Source organism: Ambystoma mexicanum, chromosome 5q (assembly GCF_040938575.1).
Source record: "Ambystoma mexicanum isolate Mex_15411 chromosome 5q, UKY_AmexF1_1, whole genome shotgun sequence".
NCBI lineage: Eukaryota > Metazoa > Chordata > Amphibia > Caudata > Ambystomatidae > Ambystoma > Ambystoma mexicanum.
This window is the reverse complement of record NC_090933.1, coordinates 54,063,813-54,089,934: the sequence shown is the minus strand read 5'-3', so window position 1 is coordinate 54,089,934 and position 26,122 is coordinate 54,063,813. Positions and strand designations below refer to the sequence as shown.

Here is a 26,122-nt window from a genome sequence, read left to right as displayed (position 1 = left end):
TCCCAATCTTCGAATGACTCACACAGCGTCACAAAGTCTGGCTCAGCGCTGCTGGACCACCAAGAACTGCAAAAAGGTACTACTGACTGCTAACTGCCCCATTGGTGCATTTTTGGGCCCGGGAGACTGATCTGTCCCTTTGATCCTTTTTGGGCCAAGACCATATCCCTTTAAAGAACACTATGATGTCGATTCATGGAATTAAAGTGCGCCGAAAATTCCCGCGCAGAGGTGTCAAAACGTGCGATTCGCAGTAAAAGTGCGAAAATCGCAGTGCAAGTGCGAAAATCGCAGGGAAACCAGCGCATATCGATTCATGGAAGGCCGTGCGTGAGAAAAATATCGGATGTGCGCTGAAAAAGTGCGCGGGGCACGCCGGCGCACAGGATATCTAACGGCATGCGCCACGGCCACAGCGAAATCGCACATAGCGCGGCACACACAACAAAAGTAGGCGGAACACGGGGCGTAACACCCGGAAGGGGGAACAACTCGTCAAAATGTGGGCGTCACGGGGGAAGTACAGGAGGCAAGTGCGCGGAACGCCCACACGCTCGCCTACAACACGTATTCATGGAATCCAATAATGCAAACCAGCGCACGGTCAAACCAGCGCACAGGCCCAAACATATCCGCCACAAGAAAGGAGGCGGTAGTGTCCCTTCCCCTGAAATAAATGTGCGCCAAAATGTGCGCCAACAAAAAGCACCTATATACAGCTATGATGAATGTCATATACTGTGGCCCTCTAAGACAAATGACGTGCAAAGGGGTACGCGACAAACACGAACACCCGCTGTGTGAAAAATAGCATGTGCGTGCATTCTGTGCTGCGTGGAAAGTCCCACACGCGAATAGCCTGGGTCCGTGTATTCCGGGTTGCGCGGGAAGTCCCACACGCGAATTTGCTGGGTCTGTGTATTCCGGAGTGCGCGGGAAGTCCCACACGCGATTGGCCTGGGTATGTGTATTCCAGGGTGCGCGGGAAGTTCCACACGCTAATTCTGCAGGGTACGTGTATTCCGGGGTGCGTGTGAAGTTCCACACGTGATTGGCCTGGGTACGTGTATTCCGGGGTGCGTGGGAAGTTCCACACGCTAATCCTGCAGGGTACGTGTATTCCGGGGTGCGTGTGAAGTTCCACACGCTAATTCTGCAGGGTACGTGGATTCCGGGGTGCACGGGAAGTTCCACACGCTAATCCTGCAGGGTACGTGTATTCCGGGGTGCGCGTGAAGTTCCACATGCTAATTCTGCAGGTTACATGATTTCCGGGGTGCGCGGGAAGTTCCACACGCTAATCCTGCAGGGTACGTGTATTCCGGGTGCGTGGGAAGTTCCACACGCGATTTCAGCAGGGTACGTGTATTTCAGGGGTGCCGGGTAGTACTACACGTGAATTGACCGTGTGGGTCCTCCCAGGTGTTCCCTCTACACCCTCCACGGCCCCTGCAGGCAGCCCACACCACAGGGGACTACCCTGCACCCCTGCTCATGTCCCGCAGGCAGCCCATCCACCATGGCCATGCCCCCCCAGCCAACCCACATGTCACCTTGTACTACTGATCACCAACGCATGTCCCCCTTCCCCCTCACCCCCCCAGCATCCAGGGGCACCCTCCACCAGGCCCCCACACATGTCTCCCATCACCCCCACCCCCCAGCAGTGTAGGGCACCCTCCACCAGGCCCCCACTCATGTCCAACTCATGTCCCCCTGCACCCCCACCCCCCAGCATCCAGGGGCACCCTCCACCAGGCCCCCACACATGTCTCCCATCACCCCCACCCCCGAGCAGTCAGGGGCACCCTACACCAGGCCCCCACTCATGTCTCCCATCACCCCCACCCCCCAGAAGTGCAGGGCACCCTCCACCAGGCCCCACACATGTCTCCCATTACCCCCACCCCCCAGCAGTCAGGGGCACCCTCCACCAGGCCCCCACTCATGTCCAACTCATGTCTCCCACCACCCCCACCCCTCAGCAGGTAGGGGCACCCTCCACCAGCCCCCACTCATGTCTCCCATCACCCCCACCCCCAGCATCCAGAGGCACCCTCCACCAGGCCCCCACTCATGTCTCCCATCACCCCCACCCCCCCAGCAGTGCAGGGCACCCTCCACCAGGCCCCCACTCATGTCCAACTCATGTCTCCCAGCATCCCCACCCCCCAGCAGTCAGGGGCACCCTCCACCAGGCCCCCACTCATGTCCAACTCATGTCCCCCTGCACCCCCACCCCCCAGCAGTCAGGGGCACCCTCCACCAGGCCCCCACTCATGTCTACCATCACCCCCACCCCCCAGCATCCAGGGGCACCCTCCACCAGGCCCCCACTCATGTCTCCCATCACCCCCACCCCCCAGCAGTGCAGGGCACCCTCCACCAGGCCCCCACTCATGTCTCCCATCTCCCCCACCCCCCAGCAGTCAGGGGGACCCTCCACCAGGCCCCCACTCATGTCTCCCATCACCCCCACCCCCCAGAAGTGCAGGGCACCCTCCATCAGGCCCCCACTCATGTCCAACTCATGTCTCCCAGCACCCCAACCCCCCAGCAGTCAGGGGCACCCTCCACCAGGCCCCCACTCATGTCCAACTCATGTCCCCCTGCACCCCCACCCCCCAGCAGTCAGGGGCACCCTCCACCGGGCCCCCACTCATGTCTCCCATCACCCCCACCCCCCAGCCGTGCGATTTGCCTAGGTACGTGTATTCCTGGGGTGCGCGGGTAGTCTCACATGCGATACCATCAGGGTACGTGTATTATGGTTCCGCGTGAACTTCCACATGCGATACCAGCAGGCTACGTGTATTACGGGGTTCGCGGGAAGTTCCACACCCGATTGCCCTGGGTACGTGTATTTCGGGGTGCGTGTGAAGTTTCACACGTGAATTTGCAGGGTACGTGTATTTCGGTGTGCGCGTGAAGTTCCACACGCGACTGGGCCTGTGAGAGAGGGGTACTTGTATTCCAGGGGTGGGCGGGAATATTTACTCGCGACTGGGCCTGGGCAAGCGTGTTACTTGTATTCCTGGGGAGGGCGGGAAGATTCACAACGCCTACAACGCGCCAAAAAATAAATGGTCCAATCCTGAAACATGTACGCCAGCATGAAGCAGGCGTACGTCGACCCACGCAGCATAAAAGTACGCGCAAACAACAAACAAGCTCAGACGCCAGGATGAATATACCGTTCCTAGCAGCAGTGGCCGTGGCTTACCAAAGGAGGAGGAGGAGGAGGATAATGAGGGCCCGAATTTTCACTCCCAGAACCAGCCTTTTTGGGATGCCTGATGACCAGGTGCATGGGAGGTACAGGTTTCCACCACACATAATACTGGACCTGGTCAGTGAGTGGGAGGATGACCTCACATCACCCACCCTGTGCTCCCAAGCACTCAGCCCCCTGGAAAAGGTCCTTAATGTACTGCACTTCTTGGCCACTGGATCATTTCAGCGGACAAGTGCCATAGTGGGTGGTGTGTCACAGGCCACGCAGTCACGCTGCCTACACCAGGTCTTGAACATCATCACTGCACGCCCATCAGTCCGCAGGCACATATACCTGCCCAGGACACCTGCAGAAAGGCAGGCTGCCGCCCTGGATTTCTACGGTGTCGCACAATTCCCCAAAGTGCTAGGTGCCATTGACTGCACCCATGTGGCACTACGTCCCACCAGGGCATCTGAGCACATCTATAGGAACCGCAAGCACTGGCATTCCATCAACGTGCAGGTAGTATGTACTGCCAAGGGAATCATCACCTCAGCATATGCCAACTATCCAGGGTCCACCCACGACAGCTTCATTTACCGAATGTCTACCCTAAGCCGGGACCTAGAAGCTGGGCGGCATGGCGATACATGGGTGCTTGGTGAGTATGAATGCCACTGTACATGCATGCATGTCAGATGCAGAGTTATGTCACTACCCCACTAATGATACCCATCACCTCCTCACCAGCGGACAGTGCCTACCCTCTGAGCACCCACATGATGACGCCAATTCGGAACCCCATCACGCCTCCCGAGGTAAGATACAACACAGCCCATATTGCAACCCGGGGCATAGTGGAGCGCACATTCGGAGTGCTTAAGTCATGCTTTCGCTCCCTTGACCATTCTGGCGGGCTGCTGTAATATGCGCCCTCAGTAGTGTGCAGGATCATAGTGGCAGCATGTGTCCTGCACAATGTTGCAACACGTCGGGGCCTGGCTGTGGACATGGTGGTGCCCCCACATCCCCAACCACATGCACGCCCGCTGCACATGGGAGGGGAAAGGGCACGGGGTGAGGCAGCCCGTACGCAGCTGGAGGCTAATTACTTCACATAGAAATCACACCCCTGTGGAGTGCACACAGCCCTGGCACATACCATCTGATAAGCAATGATGACTCGACCTGACGATTATGACGAACAAAGGGACAGTCAACTGTCAGAACCATAGCAGTCTGAGATTGTTCATGTGGAAGTGTCAGAATGTGTGCATCCCTACCTACATAAACACCACCAATGCAGTGTCATCAAAAGACACACTTCCATGCAGCAGAAATGAATACCCACTTGCAAAATACTACATGAGAACAGTGCCATGTCACCCAACCCCTCCCCGGCACGGCCACACAACACACCATGGCATGTCATGCAATGTGAGAGCAAAAAATTAATCCCCACAACATGCCCCAAGTGTCACCAACTACAGTGTCCCTAATGGAAACTGGCCACACATGAAATGTTCACAGTAATGCAGGACGTACAACACACATTACCAAATACTTACCAAGAATACCAATCACCTACACAACCTCCAACCTACCTTAAACATGACATTACAGACTTAAAAAATTGGTAGCCTCACTACCTGATAATGCCAGCACTTCGAACACTTCCAAGTATACAGTGTTAGCGCCACGCAAGAGTGTAGGTGCACTGCTTACAACATGGACTCCAGTTCCAAGGTAGACCGCCTTGTGAAGACATAAGAAATGGACCTGCAAATTAGAAGGATGAGATGGATGCAGAGGCACATATCAATACACCATGCAGTGTACAATACAACAACAATATGCACTAGGAATGTATACACAGTATTGACTACAGACTGCCCACACATCAAATGGGAGTCCAACGTCACCATGTACGTCAATGTCACTTGGGCACACCCTTTGCAAGCCCATGGAAATGGGAAGCAGGAGGGGTGTGTGTGTCACACAAACCCAAGCATCTGACCCAAATTCATGACAAGCCTGCATGTGCCCAGCCACAATACAGCGTATGCCCACGGGAGCCACACAAGGCAACACACTGTCCATAAAACAAAAATAAAAAAAAATAAAAAATGGCCATTAATGGGCCCGGGGGGGTTTGGGGGAGGCCACCCAGGAGGTCCGAGGACAGGGTGCACACCAAAACCCACCTGTGTGGATCTTGCGAAAAAAAAACACCTCCATGGGCTCATGGCCTGCACGGCTACCCTATTGTGAGAGAATCGCTGCTGTCGCTCTCCTCACCCTCTGCAGCTGCATCAGGAGGTGGTGGCACTATGGGAGGCAGCCCACGCAAAGCCCTAGTCTGGTCCTCCATGGCAGCAAGCATGCGGATGTGGAAGGTCTTGTTCTGGAGGATAATTGTGCGTAGGTCCCCATGCAACAACTCACGGGATGCCCGGACCTCCGCCCTAGTTGCCTGCATCTCAGCTGAGAGCGTACGTGTGAGACGCTCCAGCTGCTGTTCTGTCCTTCTGTTTGTTGAAGCCTCAAGCTCAACAAGAGTCGTCCTGAGGTGAAGGAGTTCCACCCTCAGGGCTTCCCTGTGGCCCTGGGACTCTATGGAAATGGCTTCCCGCAGAGTCGCCAGTGCCGCCCGCCTGTCCCTGTCGGACACCAACATGTCCTCCCTGTGTGACTGGCAGATGGAGTCTGTTGCCTGCTGTAGTCACTCCATCAGCCTTTCGGGGGGGACAATGGAAGTGGTCACCCTATCCATGGCCTGAGCCATCATCTCTGATGATGCTGCCTGTTGGGTTGCCATACCGTATATGGATTGCTCCCATGCGGTATTGCCAAGTGGCGTACGGCCACCATGTCGGCGGGCACCACAACTGTCTGTGGCAAGGCGAACTGCGCCTTGCTGTGCCGGCACTGCCTGAGGCTGCAGGACTGCATTCCCCCTTTGATCTGCTGGCCCAGGAACAGGATCAGATGTTGCGGAGTGTGACCCTGCATCCGTAACCACCAAAGGCGTACCTGCCAACACTGACATCCCCATTGAGGGTTCTAACCCTGGTGCAGGTGGGTCAGACAGAACAGAATCCCTCCCAGGAACACTCACCTGCGACGGCACATAGGTCTCATCATCCGAATTGACACCTGAATACAGCTCGGGGGAGGTGCAGCCAGAGACACCCCTTGAGAGCATGACCTGCAGCAGTTGTGGGTTCTCACCCACCACCACACCACGTCCCTCACTGGTGGTCGGTCGGGCCTGAGACCCCTCCTGGGTCTGCACCATCTCCACAACCCCAGAAGTATCAAGTGCGTCATCTCCTGCAAAGACATAAAAGAAAACAAATGGAAACAGGCATTAGCAATATGGCACACAATTAGGGCTGAGAAGCTACAGTAACAGTACTTGATTGACACATGTCCCACATGACTAAAACCCTCCCATGCATCCACCGTCACTGCGTGTGAAGGGGAGGCAGATGGCACACATTGATGACACCAAGATGGAAGATGAACACATTTGCTGCATGCTGCCTAGCAGTGGCATCACACATTGGCCTGTGATTGGCAGGTCAAATACACATGCCAAAACACAGATGGCATGTACCCTAGCCATAAAGTGAAGAGGGAGAGGAGGGCACCAATTGTTAATTCAGTCTAGTTTGCTCATGAAATTGATTATTTTCATTGAAATGGTTCAAATGTTTAACCTGGAGCTGCCAGTCCAAAATGGTCCTATAGCACATGGACATGTCTAAACAAATCATATCCAGGAAACAAAGCCAGTCCACTGTACCATAGCCATGTCAGACATGTGACAATAGGACTGAGAAATGCCTAGTAAAAGTGGTGGTATGCAAACAATCTGCCTGAATAAACAGAGGAAAATAAGCAACAATGTTGTGACAAGATGACACGTCAAGGGCAACTGGCGTGGTGTTGGGCTAGATGTCTAATGTTGGCAGAAGGGATACTGCTATACCCAAATGCTGGTGCGCAGAATGTATTGGATGAGGCACATGGGTGACCCAAACCACTCGGGCACACACACCCTCACCTGGCACCCAAACAGAAGCCCTCACACACACACCATGCACATGGATGACACACACATGCATGTGCACTCACCGGACAATGCCTCGTAATCTGCCAGTTCTCCCACGCCTTGGATCTGTTCCTCCGTGACCTAGGTCCCAACAACATGCTCATGTGGAGTGAGTTCTATGTCCTCTGCTGGAGATCCACCTCCAGTCACGAGAGTAGCAGCATGACTTGAGGCCAGCTTATTCTTTGCCCTGCGCTTCAGGTCATTCCAGCGCTTGTAGCATTCAGTAGCTGTGCGCCTCACGATTCCAAGGGCACTTATGATGTCCGCAATGGTCTGCCTGTGTGCCAGACGTTGTGCAGGTGTGGTCTTGGATCCTGCAACAATCACCATTTCACGGTCATGTGCGGACACATACTCTACAAGTGCATTCAGTTCGGCCTCATTGAAGCTGGGCTTCCTTGACGGGCCGGACTGTGTAGCCGTGTCTGGGGCATCAGCCTCTACTGGACAAGCACTCTTCCTCTTCCGCTTGGAAGGTTGTGGGGATCCTGAGTGTCCTACGCCGCTCTGGACACTAGGGGCAGGAGCCCCGGTGGACTCTGTACTAGGATTGTGGGATTGCACACTCAGCGTGGGAGTTGGTGCAGGCATTAGCTCAAGTGTGATGGTGTCAGGGGAAATGTCAGCAGGATGGACTTGGACCGACACTGTCCTGGCTGGGTGTGTGAGAGGTGGGGTGGATGGAGCCGCACCTGCCCCTGCAGCCTCCCCAGCCTGCCTACGCGGGGCAGCAGATGACCTAGCTCCCCCTGATCCACGTGGCCTGATGACACCAATGTGCACCTGCGCACGTGGCCTAGAACTGCTGACCTGGAAGTCAGCCATGGAGTCACCCTGTGCCAGGTCTGGTTCCACAGTGGGCTGGTCCAACAAGGGCTGAGCATGGATGGTGTCAGCCACATTACCCTCAACCGGGGGGGGGGGCATGGGTGTCCCTGACTGGTCCTCCACACATGGGGGGCTAGGGGCACCCTTAAAGTCACGGCCACGTCCCCTACCGGATCCACCACGGCCACCACTTGGGGCTCGGCCACCTTTGCCACCCTTACGGCTTGTTCGCCTCCCAGCCCTGGCACTGATGTTATTGTGCGTATGGGAGTCGCTGTGAACTATTTTCCTGGGCAATTGGGGGTCAAAGGGGTTGGGTACCAGATGGTAATCGTACCCTAGTGCTCTAGCAAGGCTGTATGTCACCCCTGGGGAAAGATGACGGGTCACGCAACGCACAGGGACCCCAAAAAAGGGAAGTAAGGTGCACGCAACCCCTCCAAGACCACGCGTGTGGAAAAATAAACCTGCACTACGTTGTGGCACCCAGAAACACAAGAATGAATGTATGCGTGTCACACGCAGCCTAGAATGACCTCTGAAGGGGTATGCGACACACGGAGCAAGCAGAGATGTTAAATACACAAAACAAAAGCGTGAATAATATGCGCGTGTGCGCGTTGGCAACACCCCCGTCAAAAGAAGAATTGTACGCTGTCTGAGGAGACAGGACAACAGTAGAAGGGAAACAGGCCCAGGAAAAAGAGGGAAAGAGAAAAAGCTGTCAGAGGTAACAGGGAGTACGAACTTGAAACGCCGTGAAGTAAATCGCGTGTGAACCGACAAGAAGTACAGATTTCACCCACTCGCTCTCCACGAAAAGCACGTACAAGGAAATGGCGTTCTACACGTACCTTTTATACGTCACAGACGCGCATACGCGATGAGGCCATTTCCACCAATTACCCGCTTTGACACTCGGACGTGCATCTTTTTTTTTTACACGCGCCATTCTCTACGCCCATGCGCGTGATGTCATAGATGCGCATGGGGGCCTTTGGGCCAATGAATTAACGTACGTGTTCTGACGCGCTTATGCGCTAAGGGCCTTTCCTCGAATTACACGCAGACGTGCAGGATTTTCACGTGCCAAATCACTCCGTATCAAGATGGCCACACGTAAGCACACGGAAGACCACGCTCCTGCCCAGAAAGCCGATTTACTGCCCCCCAGAGCTCCGAGCACCCTCCCACCTGCCATCTGCTGCTGCCTGACTGCCTGCTGCCCACGTGCCCTGCCATTTGTTGCCTGCACATCAGCCAGGGGTGCTGTTGCTGTGACCACCCCTGCTGGAACCGAAGACTCCCGACTGGGATTCCATCACTCCACAGCCCTGCCCCAGGACCCAGTTGCCCACCCACTCCTGCCTCTGGGGTTGTCATGTCGGGCACTGCAACATCTGGCACCGCTGACAACCCCCGGCCAGAGAGGCAGAGGGGCACCAGCTTCACTGTCACCGAAGTTGGTGTCCTGGTGGAGCAAGTCCTGGGGCAGTATGATGCCCTCTTTGGAAGTGTGCGCGCCGACAAGGAAGGACGGACTCGGATCTGGACGGACATCGTGACTGCCATCAACGCGGAGGGGGTGGCAGTCCGCGACTTCCAACATGTCAAGAAGCGCTGGGAGGACTTCAGGTCCAGGACCCTCAACAAGGCCCGGCGCCTCTTGAAGGCAGCGGATGCTAAGGGGCGCCGGGGCCACTTGTCGGAAGATCAGATGAGGGTCCTGGAACGCATATCCCCAGCCCTCCACGTCCAGGCCCTTGAGAGGCAGACCCGTCTGGAGTCGAGCGGTAAGTGTACATGCATCATGATTGTAAGCTGTGCGTGTGGTGATGTGCCAGTAGTGTGCAGGTTGCACATCTGTTTGTATGGGGCCGAGTATGGGTGGGGGGTGTACAGGGCCATGAGGCTAACACATGCGAGGGCTGTCATGTGTGAGACATGGATGGTGCTTGTGTGTGTAGGCTTGCATGCCAAATGCAGTTGTGTGGGCACACATGTTTGGATGAATGTGTATGTAAGTAGGCATGTTCGTGATGTCACGCATGTATGTTGTTTTCAGCTGCATGTATCAGCACTGTGTACATGTGCATGTGTGTGTATTTGACAAGGGTGCAACAGTGATGCAACATGGATGCATGTGACAGCGGGATGTGGAAGCCTGATTGGCAGATGTGACATGGATGCCCATCTGAACACTGCGACAGTTGGCTGAGGTGTACACATGCATGCAAGTGTGGTGGTGTGCGTGCATGTGTAGTGCACTCCCTGTGTTGCATGTGTTGTCTGGCTCACCTTTGCCTGCTCATGCTGTTGTATGTGTATGGATGGTGCTGACAGTTGCGATATGGCTGTGGTATGGCTCATGTGTGCAAGTTGAAATGACATGTGTGTTGCCGATTGTGATGCCATGTCTGAGGTTTGCCAATGCCACTCATGTACAACTGTCATGTGTGTATGTGTCCATTGTACAGTGCCCTGATGCCTGTGTTTTATTTCTCCCTGTCTGCAGCGTCAACTGATGAAGAGGGCGGAGAAGGTGCTGTGGAGCACAGCGGCGGGGATCGCACCGCCAGCCGGAGACGCAAGGCCTGGCTCCCCTCCCTGGTTGTGATCTCGTCGTGGAGTGAGGAGCCCAGTGCCGCGTCCCAGGCCGCAGCTGCCGGGGGGAGGTCCAAGAGACGGAGGTCGGAGTTGGACTCCTCGCAGCAGAAGGGGCAGCTGGGACCCCACAGGGCCCAACGGGGGAAGATGGCACGGAGTCATCCAGGTTAGTGGGGGGTTTGGTGGAGGAGGAGGCCGTGCAAGCAACAGAGACGGGGTCTCGAGGTGGGGATTCCACTGGTGCTAGTGGTGCAGTGGAGGACCAGGGACAGGAGGCAGCACAGGTCGCCGCGGAGGTGCCTGTGTGCAATCCTGTCCCTGATCCTGTCACTGCATCATCTTGCACCAGCAGGGATGCCTACGTCCAGACCCGTTTTCAGGCAGGGGATGAGCTCACGACAGTTGGCCTTCCTCTGCCTGCGGACGTGGCTATCCGGGTCCGGGTTGAGCCTGTCCTGACCGGTGTGGCGTTGCGTCAACGGGCCATGCGAGGTGACCTGCAGTCTTTTCATGAGGAGACTGCACGTCATCTCGAATGGCTCGTTGACCGCGTCTGCCTACTCAGACAGGTCACCCAGGCCGGATTCCTCTGTTTGATGGGGCTTGCTCCGACCCCCTCCTCAACTGAACCCCCTATGCGCTAGTCATCCTCTGTGCCATCTTCCCACCCATTAGACACCTGGGTGCCCTGTGGAGCTGCCTCTGACGGTGCGGCCAGGCTGGTGGAGGAGGCATCCCTGTCACAGTCGGGAGTCGGATGTCCAGCAGGGGTGGCTACATCAACGACTGCACCCCAGCCAGCGGAGGATGTGCAGGCAGCAGGAGGCAGTGCACAGGCAGAGGCACAGCAGCAGCAGCAATGTGGTGGGAGCCATGATGGCTCGGGGCCTTCGACATCGGAGGGGCAGGCATCGGCCGGAGGGCAGGAGGACCCAGGACGGGAAGTGTCTTCTGTGTGGCAGCGGTTGGGCCACGCCATAGATGCGGAGCGGCAGCGGGCGGAAGAGGCACGGCTCACGATGGTCAGGGCGGAGAACTCCATGCGGAGGGCCCTGAGGCGGGCCGAGTGCCTTGAGGCAATCCGCATGGAGTTAGGGGTGAACATGTCGACGGCCCTGCAGACCCTGGGGCCATGGAGGAGGACCGCCTCCGGGACATTGAGCAGGAGTTCGATGATGCCCTGGCCCGGAACATCCCAAAGTGAGCCGTCGGACTAGCCCGCTGCCCTTGTAAATAGTTCTGTAGTTAGTGTTAGGTTTCCTTTGATTTTGCATTTTTTTTGGACCTTTTGGACAATGGGCCACATTTTTGTATATAGTTTTTTTTAATTAGGTAGTGTTATTAGATAGGTTTCATTTCTTCTGTTGGGATCTTGGACCCTGGATTGTTTATCTGTATATAGTTGACTGTTGGATTTCCATTTTTTTTTATGATTTACCCATGGAGCAATGGTTTTCGATTTTAATTTTCCATTGTATTTACTTTTGTGGACTGTGACTTTGGACACCTTTCCTTTGGATTATGATTTGTGGTTTTGCATTATTTCATGGACATGCTGGTTTATTTTTTTTTATTCCCATTATTGTTTGTTTATTTTTGATTCAATTTATGTTGCTTTTAATACATATTTTTTCTTCAAACTTCAATGTGTAGTATCATCTCATTGGTTTCATGCATATCATGATATGGGTTTTGACATTCACTGACACCCTTTGGGTGTATGTGAGGGACATGTGTTCATTTCCAAACTTGCAATTGCGGTTCTATCATGTTATTGCCATTTCTAAGTGGGTGGATGCAATACTCGGGTGGGTGTTTGGCATTTGGAGGCTGACCATAAGGGCCAGGGATCTAGATTGTGATGACATGTTGGCTGGGGGACATGTGTGGGGGCCTGGTGAAGGGTGCCCCACAGTGCTGGGGGGTGGGGTGCTGGGAGACATGAGTGGGGGCCTGGTGGAGGGTGCCCTGCACTGCTGGGGGTGGGGATGCTGGGAGACATGAGTTGGACATGAGTGGGGGCCTGATGGAGGGTGCCCTGCACTGCTGGGGGTGGGGGTGCTGGGAGACATTAGTGGGGGCCTTGTGGAGGGTGCCCTGCACTGCTGGGGGGTGGGGGTGCTGGGAGACATGAGTTGGACATGAGTGGGGGCCTGGTGGAGGGTGCCCTGCACTGCTGGGGGTGGGGGTGCTGGGAGACATGAGTTGGACATGAGTGGGGGCCTGGTGGAGGGTGCCCTGCACTGCTGGGGGTGGGGGTGCTGGGAGACATGAGTGGGGGCCTGGTGGAGGGTGCCCTGCACTGCTGGGGGGTGGGGGTGCTGGGAGACATGAGTTGGACACGAGTGGGGGCCTGGTGGAGGGTGCCCTGCACTGCTGGGGGTGGGAGTGCTAGGAGACATGAGTTGGACATGTGTGGGGGCCTGGTGGAGGGTGCCCCTGGATGCTGGGGGGTGGGGGTGCTGGGAGACATGAGTGGGGGCCTGGTGGAGGGTGCTCTGCACTGCTGGGAGGTGGGGGTGCTGGGAGACATGAGTTGGACATGAGTGGGGGCCTGGTGGAGGGTGCCCCTGGATGCTCGGGGGTGGGGGTGATGGGAGACATGAGTGGGGGCCTGGTGGAGGGTGCCCTGCACTGATGGGGGGTGGGGGTGCTGGGAGACATGTGTGGGGGCCTGGTGGAGGGTGCCCTGCACTGCTGGGGGGTGGGGGTGCTGGGAGACATGAGGTGGACATGAGTGGGGGCCTGGTGGAGAGTGCCCCTGGATGCTGGGGGGTGGGGGTGATGGGAGACATGAGTGGGGGCCTGGTGGAGGGTGCCCCTGACTGCTAGGGGTGGGGGTGCAGGGGTATATGAGTGGGGGCCTAGTGGAGGGTGCCCTGCACTGCTGGGGGTGGGGGTGCTGGGAGACATGAGTTGGACATGAGTGGGGGCCTGGTGGAGGGTGCCCCTGACTGCTGGGTGGTGGGGGTGATGGGGGACATGAGTGGGGGCCTGGTGGAGGGTGCCCCTGACTGCTGGGGGTGGGGGTGCTGGGAGACATGAGTGGGGGCCTGGTGGAGGGTTCCCTGCACTGCTGGGGGGTGGGGGTGCTGGGAGACATGAGTTGGACATGAGTGGGGGCCTGGTGGAGGGTGCCCTGCACTGCTGGGGGTGGGGGTGCTGGGAGACATGAGTTGGACATGAGTTGGGGCCTGGTGGGGGGTGCCCTGCACTGCTGGGGGTGGGGGTGCTGGGAGACATGAGTGGGGGCCTGGTGGAGGGTGCCCCTGACTGCTGGGGGTGGGGGTGCTGGGAGACATGAGTGGGGGCCTGGTGGAGGGTTCCCTGCACTGCTGGGGGGTGGGGGTGCTGGGAGACATGAGGTGGACATGAGTGGGGGCCTGGTGGAGGGTGCCCCTGACTGCTGGGGGTTGGGGGTGATGGGAGACATGTATGGGGGCCTGCTGGAGGGTGCCCCTGGATGCTGGGGGGTGGGGTGCAGGGGGACATGTGTGGGGGCCTGGTGGAGGCGGCCCCTGACTGCTGGGGGGTGGGGGTGCAGGGGGACATGAGTTGGACATGAGTGGGGGCCTGGTGGAGGGTGCCCCTGACTGCTGGGGGGTGGGGGTGCAGGGGGGCATGAGTGGGGGCCTGGTGGAGGGTGCCCCTGACTGCTGGTGGGTGGGGGTGCAGGGGGACTTGAGTGGGGGCCTGGTGGAGGGTGCCCCTGACTGCTGGGGGTTGGGGGTGATGGGAGACATGAGTGGGGGCCTGGTGGAGGGTGCCCTGCACTGCTGGGGGGTGGTGGTGATGGGAGGCATGAGTGAGGGCCTGGTGGAGGGTGCCCCTGACTGCTGGGGGTGGGGTGATGGGAGACATGTGTGGGGGCCTGGTGGAGGGTGCCCTGCACTGCTGGGGGGTGGGGGTGATGGGAGACATGAGTGGGGGCCTGGTGGAGGGTGCCCTGCACTAGTGGGGGTGGGGGTGCTGGGAGACATGAGTTGGACATGAGTGGGGGCCTGGTGGAGGGTGCCCTGCACTGCTGGGGGTGGTGGTGCTGGGAGACTTGAGTGGGGGCCTGGTGGAGGGTGCCCTGCACTGCTAGGGGGTGGGGGTGCTGGGAGACATGAGCTGGACATGAGTGGGGGCCTGGTGGAGGGTGCCCTGCACTGCTGGGGGTGGGGGTGCTGGGAGACATGAGTGGGGGCCTGGTGGAGGGTGCCCCTGACTGCTGGGGGATGGGGGTGCTTGGAGAAATGAGTTGGACATGAGTGGGAGCCTGGTGGAGGGTGCCCTGCACTGCTGTGGGTGGGGGTGCTGGGAGACATGAGTTGGACATGAGTGGGGGCCTGGGGGAGGGTGCCCCTGACTGCTGGGGGGTGGGGGTGATGGGAGACATGAGTGGGGGCCTGGTGGAGGGTGCCCTGCACTGCTGGGGGGTGGGGGTGATGGGAGACCTGAGTTGGACATGAGTGGGGGCCTGGTGGAGGGTGCCCCTGGATGCTGGTGGGTGGGGTTGGAGGGGGACATGAGTTGGACATGAATGGGGGCCTGGTGGAGGGTGCCCTGTACTGCTGGGGGTGGGGGTGCTGGGAGACATGAGTTGGACATGTGTGGGGGCCTAGTGGAGGAAGCTCCTGGATGCTGGGGGTTGGGGGTGCAGGGGGACATGTGTGGGGGCCTGGTGGAGGGTGCCCCTGGATGTTGGGGGGTGGGGGTGCAGGGGGACATGAGTTGGACATGTGTGGGGGCCTGGTGGAAGGTGCCCCTGGATGCTGGGGGGTGGGGGTGCAGGGGGACATGTGTGGGGGCCTGGCGGAGGGTGCCCCTGACTGCTGGTGGGTCAGGGTGCAGGGGGACATGAGTGGGGGCCTGGTGGAGGGAGCCCTGCACTGCTGGGAGGTGGGGGTGCTGGGAGACATGAGTTGGACATGAGTGGGGGCCTGGTGGAGGATGCCCTGCACTGCTGGGGGGGTGGGGGTGCAGGGGGACATGAGGGGGGGTCTGGTGGAGGGTGCCCCTGACTGCTGGTGGGTCGGGGTGCATGGGGACATGAGTGGGGGCATGGTGGAGGGTGCCCTGCACTGCTGGGGGTGGGGGTGCTGGGAGACATAAATTGGACATGAGTGGGGGCCTGGTGGAGGGTGCCCTGCACTGCTGGGGGTGGGGGTGCTGGGAGACATGAGTGGGGGCCTGGTGGAGGGTGCCCTGCACTGCTGGGGGGTGGGGGTGCTGGGAGACATGAGTTGGACATGAGTGGGGGCCTGGTGGAGGGTGCCCCTGGATGCTGGGGGGTGTGGGTGCAGGGGGACATGAGTTGGACATGAGTGGGGGCCTGGTGCAGGGTGCCCCTGACTGCTGGGGGGTGGGGGTGATGGGAGACATGTGTGGGGGCCTGGTGGAGGGTGCCCCTGGATGCTGGGGGGTGGGGGTGCAGGGGGACATGTGTAGGGGCCTGGTGGAGGGTGCCCCTGACTGCTGGGGGGGGTGGGGGTGCAGGGGGACTTGAGTTGGACATGAGTGGGGGCCTGGTGGAGGGTGCCCCTGACTGCTGGGGGGTGGGGGTGCAGGGGGACATGAGTGGGGGCCTGTGGAGGGTGCCCCTGACTGCTGGGGGGTGGGGAGATGGGAGACATGAGTGGGGGCCTGGTGGAGGGTGCCCTGCACTGCTGGGGGGTGGGGGTGATGGGAGACATGAGTGGGGGCCTGGTGGAGGGTTCCCCTGGATGCTGGGTGTTGGGGGTGATGGTAGACATGAGTGGGGGCCTGGTGGAGGGTGCCCCTGACTCCTGGGGGGTGGGGGTGATGGGAGACATGAGTGGGGGCCTGATGGAGGGTGCCCTGCACTGCCGGGGGGTGGGGGTGATGGGAGACATGAGTGGGGGCCTGGTGGAGGGTGCCCTGCACTGCTGGGGGTGGGGGTGCTGGGAGATATGAGTTGGACATGAGTGGGGGCCTGGTGGAGGGTGCCCTGCACTGCTGGGGTGGGGGTGCTGGGAGACATGAGTGGGGGCCTGGTGGAGGGTTCCCTGCACTGCCGCGGGGTGGGGGTGCTGGGAGACATGAGTTGGACATGAGTGGGGGCCTGGTGGAGGGTGCCCTGCACTGCTGGGGGTGGGGGTGCTGGGAGACATGAGTGGAGGCCTGGTGGAGGGTGCCCTGCACTGCTGGGGGATGGGGGTGCTGGGAGACATGAGTTGGACATGAGTGGGGGCCTGGTGGAGGGTTCCCTGCACTGCTGGGGATGGGGGTGGTTGGAGACATGAGTTGGACATGAGTGGGGGCCTGGTGGAGGGTGCCCCTGACGGCTGGGGGTGGGGGTGATGGGAGACATGAGTGGGGGCCTGGTGGAGGGTGCCCTGCACTGCTGGGGGGTGGGGGTGATGGGAGACATGAGTTGGACATGAGTGGGGGCCTGGTGGAGGATGCCCTTGGATGCTGGGGGGTGGGGGTACAGGGGGACTTCAGTTGGACATGAGTGGGGGCCTGGTGGAGGGTGCCCCTGGATGCTGGGGGGTGGGGCTGCAGGGGGACATGAGTGGGGGCCTGGTGGAGGGTGCCCTGCACTGCTGGGGGGTGGGGGTGCTGGGAGACATGTGTGAGGGCCTGGTGGAGGAAGCCCCTGGATGCTGGGGGGTGGGGGTGCAGGGGGACATGTGTGGGGGCCTGGTGGAGGGTGCCCCTGGATGCTGGGGGGTGGGGGTGCAGGGGGACATGAGTTGGACATGAGTGGGGGCCTGGTGGAGGGTGCCCCTGACTGCTGGGGGATGGGGGTGATGGGAGACATGTGTGGGGGCCTGGTGGAGGCTGCCCCTGGATGCTGGGGAGTGGGGGTGCAGGGGGACATGTGTGGGGGCCTGGTGGAGGGTGCCCCTGACTGCTGGTGGGTGGGGGTGCAGGGGGACATGAGTGGGGGCCTGGTGGAGGGTGCCCTGCACTGCTGGGGGTGGGGGAGCTGGGAGACATGAGTTGGACATGAGTGGGGGCCTGGTGGAGGGTGCCCTGCACTGCTGGGGGTGGGGGTGCTGGGAGACATGAGTGGGGGCCTGGTGGAGGGTGCCCTGCACTGCTGGGGGGTGGGGATGCTGGGAGACATGAGTTGGACATGAGTGGGGGCCTGATGGAGGGTGCCCTGCACTGCTGGGGGTGGGGGTGCTGGGAGACATGAGTGGGGGCCTGGTGGAGGGTGCCCTGCACTGCTGGGGGTGGGGGTGCTGGGAGACATGAGTTGGACATGAGTGGGGGCCTGGTGGAGGGTGCCCCTGGATGCTGGGGGGTGGGGGTTCAGTGGGACATGAGTTGGACATGAGTGGGGGCCTGGTGTAGGGTGCCCCTGACTGCTGGGGGGTGGGGGTGATGGGAGACATGTGTGGGGGCCTGGTGGAGGGTGCCCCTGGATGCTGGGGGGTTGGGGTGCGGGGGGACATGTGTGGGGGCCTGGTGGAGGGTGCCCCTGACTGCTGGTGGGTGGGGGTGCAGGGAGACATGAGTGGGGGCCTGGTGGAGGGTGCCCCTGACTGCTGGGGGGTGGGGGTGATGGGAGACATGAGTGGGGGCCTGGTGGAGGGTGCCCGGCACTGCTGGGGGGTGGGGGTGATGGGAGACATGAGTGGGGGCCTGGTGGAGGGTGCCCCTGGATGCTGGGTGTTGGGGGTGATGGTAGACATGAGTGGGGGCCTGGTGGAGGGTGCCCCTGACTGCTGGTGGGTGGGGGTGCAGGGAGACATGAGTGGGGGCCTGGTGGAGGGTGCCCCTGACTGCTGGGGGGTGGGGGTGATGGGAGACAAGAGTGGGGGCCTGGTGGATGAGGGTGCACGGCACTGCTGGGGGGTGGGGGTGATGGGAGACATGAGTGGGGGCCTGGTGGAGGGTGCCCCTGGATGCTGGGTGTTGGGGGTGATGGTAGACATGAGTGGGGGCCTGGTGGAGGGTGCCCCTGACTGCTGGGGGGTGGGGGTGATGGGAGACATGAGTGGCGGCCTGGTGGAGGGTGCCCTGCACTGCTGGGGGGTGGGGGTGATGGGAGACATGAGTGGGGGCCTGGTGGAGGGTGCCCTGCACTGCTGGGGGTGGGGGTTCTGGGAGACATGAGTTGGACATGATTGGGGGCCTGGTGGAGGGTGCCCTGCACTGCTGGGGGTGGGGGTGCTGGGAGACATGAGTGGGGGCCTGGTGGAGGGTGCCCTGCACTGCTGGGGGGTGGGGGTGCTGGGAGACATGAGTTGGACATGAGTGGGGTCCTGGTGGAGGGTGCCCTGCACTGCTGGGGGTGGGGGTGCTGGGAGACATGTGTGGGGGCCTGGTGGAGGGTGCCCTGCACTGCTGGGGGGTGGGGGTGCTGGGAGACATGAGTTGGACATGAGTGGGGGCCTGGTGGAGGGTGCCCTGCACTGCTGGGGGTGGGGGTGGTGGGAGACATGAGTTGGACATGAGTGGGGGCCTGGTGGAGGGTGCCCCTGACGGCTGGGGGTGGGGGGGTGATGGGAGACATGAGTTGGACATGAGTGGGGGCCTGGTGGAGGGTGCCCCTGGATGCTAGGGGGTGGGGGTGCAGGGGGACATGAATGGGGGCCTGGTTGAGGGTGCCCTGCACTGCTGGGGGGTGGGGGTGATGGGAGACATGAGTTGGACATGGGTGGGGGCCTGGTGGAGGGTGCCCCTGGATGCTAGGGGGTGGGGGTGCAGGGGGACATGAATGGGGGCCTGGTTGAGGGTGCCCTGCACTGCTGGGGGGTGGGGGTGCTGGGAGACATGAGTGGGGGCCTGGTGGAGGGTGCCCTGCACTGCTGGGGGTGGGGGTGCTGGGAGACATGAGTGGGGGCCTGGTGGAGGGTGCCCTGCACTGCTGGGGGGTGGGGGTGCTGGGAGACATGAGTTGGACATGAGTGGGGGCCTGGTGGAGGGTGCCCTGCTCTGCTGGGGGGTGGGGGTGCTGGGAGACATGAGTTGGACATGAGTGGGGGCCTGGTGGAGGGTGCCCTGCTCTGCTGGGGGGTGGGGGTGCTGGGAGACATGAGTGGGGGCCTGGTGGAGGGTGCCCCTGGATGCTGGGGGGTGGGGGTGCAGGGGGACATGAGTTGGACATGAGTGGGGGCCTGGTGGAGGGTGCCCCTGACTGCTGGGGGGTGGGGGTGATGGGAGACATGTGTGGGGGCCTGGTGGAGGGTGCCCCTGGATGCTGGGGGGTGGGGGTGCAGAGGGACATGTGTGGGGGCCTGGTGGAGGGTGCCCCTGACTGCTGGGGGGTGGGGGTGCAGGGGGGACATGAGGTGGACATGAGTGGGGGCCTGGTGGAGGGTGCCCCTGACTGCTGGGGGGTGGGGGTGCAGGGGGACATGAGTGGGGGCCTGGTGGAGGGTGCCCCTGACTGCTGGTGGGTGGGGGTGCAGGGGGCATGAGTGGGGGCCTGGTGGAGTGTGCCCCTGACTGCTGGGGGCTGGGGGTGATGGGAGACATGAGTGGGGGCCTGGTGGAGGGTGCCCTGCACTGCTGGGGGTGGGGGCGATGGGAGACATGAGTGGGGGCCTGGTGGAGGGTGCCCCTGGATGCTGGGTGTTGGGGGTGATGGTAGATATGAGTGGGGGCCTGGTGGAGGGTGCCCCTGACTGCTGGGGGGTGGGGGTGATGGGAGACATGAGTGGGGGCCTGGTGGAGGGTTCCCTGCACTGCTGGGGGGTGGGGGTGATGGGAGACATGAGTGGGGGCCTGGTGGAGGGTGCCCTGCACTGCTGGGGGTGGGGGTGCTGGGAGACATGAGTGGGGGCCTGGTGGAGGGTGCCCTGCACTGCTGGGGGGTGGGGGTGCTGGGAGACATGAGTTGGACATGAGTGGGGGCCTGGTGGAGGGTGCCCTGCTCTGCTGGGGGGTGGGGGTGCTGGGAGACATGTGTGGGGGCCTGGTGGAGGGTGCCCTGCACTGCTGGGGGTGGGGGTGCTGGGAGACATGAGTTGGAAATGAGTGGGGGCCTGGTGAAGGGTGCCCCTGGATGCTGGGGGCTGGGGGCGCAGGGGGACATGCGTTGGTGGGCAGTAGTGCAAGGTGACATGTGGGTTGGGCTGCCTGCGGGACATGTACAGGGTAGGCCCCTGTGCGGAGCAGGACGATTAGGTGCGGCCAGTTCGGCATGGGCCGATTCGCCGCGACTGATTCGGCGTGGGAGCCAATTGGGCACGCCCATTTTGGCGCGCCCAATTCGGCGCTGCGACGTTTGGCCGCGGGGATGTTTTGGCGCGGGGTGGGTGTTACAGTATTTTTTTATGTGATTTGGGCAAATGATGTTTTGGCGCGGGGAGGGAGTTACAGTATTATTTTTACAGTATTTATTTTAAAGCACATGCTTTAGAGTATTTTTTATTGTGAATTGCCCGAATACTTTATTTTTTTTTCTTTATCAATTGTTCAATCATGGGACTTAAATACAAAACTTTTGCTGCCCAGGCACAAGGCCAGTTTGGTCTTGTGGGTAAGTTCAAAGCCTCACAATCTTGCAGGCCATGGTTCGTGGCTGGGCTAAAGCTTTTAATTTTATTCTATTTGCAAAATATCACATTATTTTTATTTAAAAGGGGGAATTAACGAAAGGTTCTGTTTATCCACAAACCATGGCCTGCAAGACTCTGGGGTAGAGAACTTAACGCAAGGCCACTACCTTCGAGGTGGTAGCTGGGAGGTGGTAGTGGGCAGGGGGTGGAAGAGCAAAGTGGTAGCTGGCAGGTGGTGGGAGGCGGTAGTGGGCAGGGGGTGGAGGAGAGAGGTGGTAGCTGGCAGGTGGTGGGAGGTGGTAGTGGGCAGGGGGTGGAGGAGAGAGGTGGTAGCTGGCAGGTGGTGGGAGGTGGGAGGTGGTAGAGGGCAGGGAGTGGGATGGGGAGGTGGTAGTGGGCAGGGGGTGGAGGAGCGAGGTGGTAGTTGGCAGGTGGTGGGAGGTGGTAGTGGGCAGGGGTGGAGGAGCGAGGTGGTAGCTGGCAGGTGGTGGGAGGTGGTAGTGGGCAGGTGGTGGGAGGAGAGGGGTGGTATTGGGCAGAGGGTTATTTTTTATTGTGAATTGCCCAAATGCTTTATTATTTTTTTCTTATTAGACTATTCAATCATGGGGGTTAAATATGTAACTTTTGCAGCCCCAGGCAGAAGGCCAGTTTGGTCTTGTGGATAAGTTCCAAGCCTCACAATCTTGCAGGCCATGGTTCCTGGCTGGGCTAAAGCTTTTAATTTTATTCTATTTGCAAAATTTCACATTATTTTTTTTTCAAATAGAATAAAATTAAAAGCTTTAGCCCAGCCACGAACCATGGCCTGCAAGATTGTGAGGCTTGGAACTTAACCACAAGACCATACTGGCCTTGTGCCTGGGGCAGCAAAAGTTGCCTATTTAACTTGCATATTTGAACAGTCAAATAATGATAAAGCATTTGGGCAATTTACAATAAAAAATACTACACTTCACGCCAGTCACTTGACCCCAAATTATTTTCAAATGCAACACGTTGTCAGGCACAGTTCCTGTCAACGTGCTGCATTTGAAAATAATTATGCTTTTAAATTTGGCGTGAGGAAGTTTAGATGTGGCTGCAATGTCAGCCACGTCCAAACGTCCCTCGCGCCAAATCGGCGGCGCCAGAAAGGCTCCCGCGCCGAAATGGGCACGGCGAACTGGCCGGTGCGGCCAACTGGCCGCGCCGAACCGGCCCGCGGCGAAACGGCGGCGCCAAAAAGGGGGTGTACCGCCCCCTGTGGTGTGGGCCGCCTGCAGGGGCCGTGGATGGTGTAGAGGGTACACCTGGGAGGACCCACACGTGCAATTCACGTGTGGTGCTCCCTGCGCACCCCTGGAATACACGTGCCCTGATGGAATCGTGTGTGTTACTTCCCACGCACCCCTGATGTACACGTACCCAGGACAATCGCGTGTGAACTTCCCGAGAACCACTGAAATACTCGTTCCCCGCTTGGCGTTTGCTGTTTGGCAGCCCTGTGAACTGGTCCAGGGTTAGCGCAGCCCTTTGCAATGATTTGGGAATTTTGAAGGCTTTTCCTTGCGCGAGGGCGTTCTTGGGGGCGTAACTGGCGCTGCTGCAGGGTCGCTGCGCCGCTCTGCGCCGCTCTGCGCCACGGCTGGTTTCTGAGCTAAAATCCATGAATTCGCTGTGCGATGAAAAGGATTTTTTCGCACGCGGCTGGCGCAGTGTATCGCACGGGGACACTGTGCGCCAGCCGCGTGCTCCACTTTTGTGCGAATGTCTATGAATTACCCTCTAAGTGTATTACTTGCCTTACACCCCTGATTCATTACTCTACAGTGCTGCATTTTGATATCTCTGCTTGTTCTGTGTTCTTTCCTTAGGGGTGGGTTTTGTGCAGTGTTTTTCTAGTTAGTTATTATTGTACATGGTGCATTTATAGAAACTTGACTGGACATTCCTTTATTTCAGATTGTTACAGTTTGCTTTTTGGGTTGTTACTGAACCACATTCACACTCCACTTGAGAGTATAGCCTTCCCTCGGCACACGTTACCACAAAAGAAGGAGGTATGTCGCTTAACTGTCACTGTTTTACCTTTGTGATTATGTTGGCTGTTGGTTTGTAGAAGTGTAAGGGCCAAGCAAGCGCCTTAGCAAGCGCTTTAGCCTCTACTCATTGCAGCACAGAAGTCAATTTATCACAATTGTCTGTATAATTCTTTTCTTGACCGATTTCTTGAAAATTCAATTATCCAGAGGAAAAACATGATATGCATGGAAAGGCAGTCCAGAGGATCAAATTTAAAGACCAAGTATCAAAGGATTTTATTAGACCTGTCGAGGGGTCTCTAGTGATTTTGGTGTAGTGGCCAGGGATGTGTAGGAGTCTTAACACTTCTTGGTCATATTTGACAGCATCCCAGACCACTATCCCCCCACCCTTATCGGCGGCCTTAATCACTATCGACGGATCAGAAGCTAGTGTTTGAATTGCCTGAAATTCTGATAGTTTCAAGTTAGAACCCGACTGATTTCTAGGATGCCAAATCTGTTGCTCTCTTTCCTTGAGTACCAATTTTTCAAAAATGGCCACCTCAGGAGGCAGATCACTGGAATTGGGGGTGAAGGAGGAAGGTCTAGAAAGGCCTGAAATGTTAGGTTCTCTGGGCCCCGCATTGTCCAAAAAATAGAAACGTCACCTAAGTTTGCGTTAAAAGCCTTTAACTTCCCCTATTAACAACATTGCACTTGGGTTCTGAGTTGGGACAAAGTATGAACCCTGTTTCAAGATAGATGTCTCTGCCCATGTTAGTATGCGGAAAGAAAGGTTGAAAATGGGTAATGTTTCATTTACCAGCTGTACGCTCTGTTGCGTGTCTGGAAGTCCTGATGCATCATTCCCTGCCCAGGGGTATTCTGCATGGGCACACTATATTGTGAGTCATCCGGCCTTGGGGGGCGTTTCTGCAGCCTCTTCGGCTGCCCCTTCCTCGAAAAGGGTGGTCATCCAAGGATTGATTATTCAGGTGCTCATTGCCCGAATTGCTGGATGAAGTATCAGTGACCCATCTTTTTTCTATAACAATTAAATTGATGAATTGTATGTTATGACTGTAATAGGTTTTATCTCGCATATAGTGCTGTGTAGTATGAGTATATTAATGTATGACAGGCGCATGTGGATGAATGAATAAACAATTGAATGGTATGTTGTTTTTTTATTGAACTTGTGTGTTCTTAACTTTCCTGCTATGTAAATTACTACTTTAAGTGCTGATTAAATCATGATTCAACTCATATATTAGAAAATGTATCAGGTCTAATAAAATCCTTTGATACTTAAATTTGATCCTCTGGACTTTCTTTCCGAGATTAGTTGTGACACTAATACCCTAACCCAGAGTGTGGGGTCTCCTGTGACTTTCAGAGATATATGCATGGAAAGGCAACAGGGGACATCATGATTTGGAATTTCTGATGATGTTACCTGGGCCTAATTTATTTACTATCCCTTGTTAATGACGACACCAAGATGACTACAGCCTGGCGTAGATTTGGGCCTCATTACAAGTTCGGTTCGCTGGAAAAAAAGTGATGGTAACTCAGTTACTGTCACCTTTTTTGGTCAGTAACAGAATTTCTGGCATTTTTCCTGTGCAGCCAAACTATACGTTTGGAGATGAAGTGGAGGATTTACCTCCAGCAAAAAGCTGGTGTTGAATCTGTCACTTTACCACCAGAAATCTGTGGATTTTCTGTGCAGTTCAAAAATCCCCATGGAGTCCTATGGACTACAAAAAAGGGGAATTATCACCACTTGTAAACACACTTGACCAAGTGGTATTAACGGTAAGCGAGTATTCTGGTAATTCGGTGGATTTACGGCTGAATTACCACCAAACTTGTAATGAGGTCCAACGTTTGCTTCCTCTAAAGACATTTCCAATGGACAGGACATGTAATGTAAAGAGTTCTTGTATGGTGCACCTCTGCCATTTTGACAGCTTCCTTGTTCATGGATCTATAGGAAAAGAGGAGGAAAAGGTTGTAATTAGGATAGAAGGGAAGGTAGATGTGACAACTGAGGTGTTTCTGAGTGCAGGCCAGAAGTCCCGAGTCCTGGGTGCCTTTAGGGCTCTGTGTGATGGGCTGTGGCCCATATTCAAGTGTTTTATCTTGAAGGGAGAGCCCAATAGCTGATAAATAACAGCAAAGCCAGACCAAGTTCAAAGGGTGCATGGGGAGAGGCATTGGGTGTCAGAGATAGTTGTGAGCTTTTGCATAGCTCTGTCGAGGTAATGTGGTGTTGGAAGGCATGAGACTGCAACATGCAGGGTGGTCTATGTGTGTAGTGAAAAGTAGTACTATATTTAGAGTGAGTTGGTGTGAAGGAATGGCATCTGGTGACGGTAGGATAGCCTGAGCATTTTTATTTTTATTTATGAAATGATGCAAGTAATTAAGTTTCAAAAACTGGGATCTGCTAATCAGATCCCACTTTCATAATCATCCATGCCAAAAAACCTAATGCACACAAACACCTTGATGTGACTGCCTCCTGACATCCGCAGAAGTTGGCCGGCAGTGGCAGCAAGGCTGATTAAAGGTCACATATGCATTCCTGGACACAGCTGCTGAAGCCAAAGTTACAACAGAGTTGGATTTTTAACCTGATGCATCTCTGTTTTTAAATATCATAATTTTGTCCCTGTGAAATCTGATCACATTTGAAAAAACAAAATATAAGCAATCCCTAGTTTTGACATGGTGGCTTCTACTAAGATTGCACATTTATGCAATCACAAGCAATTGATGTCATTTTGTCAGCTTGACAGGGACTCATTTATGACAGGGCCTGGTGTGTATTAGGCCCGCCTGTGCTGGGTGTACTCCGAAAAAACATGTTGCGTCC

The 26,122-nt window shown here is 57.5% G+C and overlaps 1 protein-coding gene across 18 annotated transcripts in view; it reads left to right on the top strand.

The window, feature by feature from the left end:
• Positions 1 to 26,122, top strand: part of LOC138497200 (poly(rC)-binding protein 3-like) — a 3,473,032-nt gene that overhangs the window by 3,288,949 nt on the left and 157,961 nt on the right. For 13 of the 18 annotated variants that reach the window (XM_069620521.1, XM_069620508.1, XM_069620510.1 and 10 more), the window contains one exon: positions 23,180 to 23,277. The exons of the other annotated variants lie outside the window; for them this stretch is intronic. The gene's annotated coding sequence lies outside the window, so the exon portion shown is untranslated. The remainder of the gene's footprint in view (positions 1 to 23,179; positions 23,278 to 26,122) is intronic. 18 annotated transcript variants of the gene reach the window in all.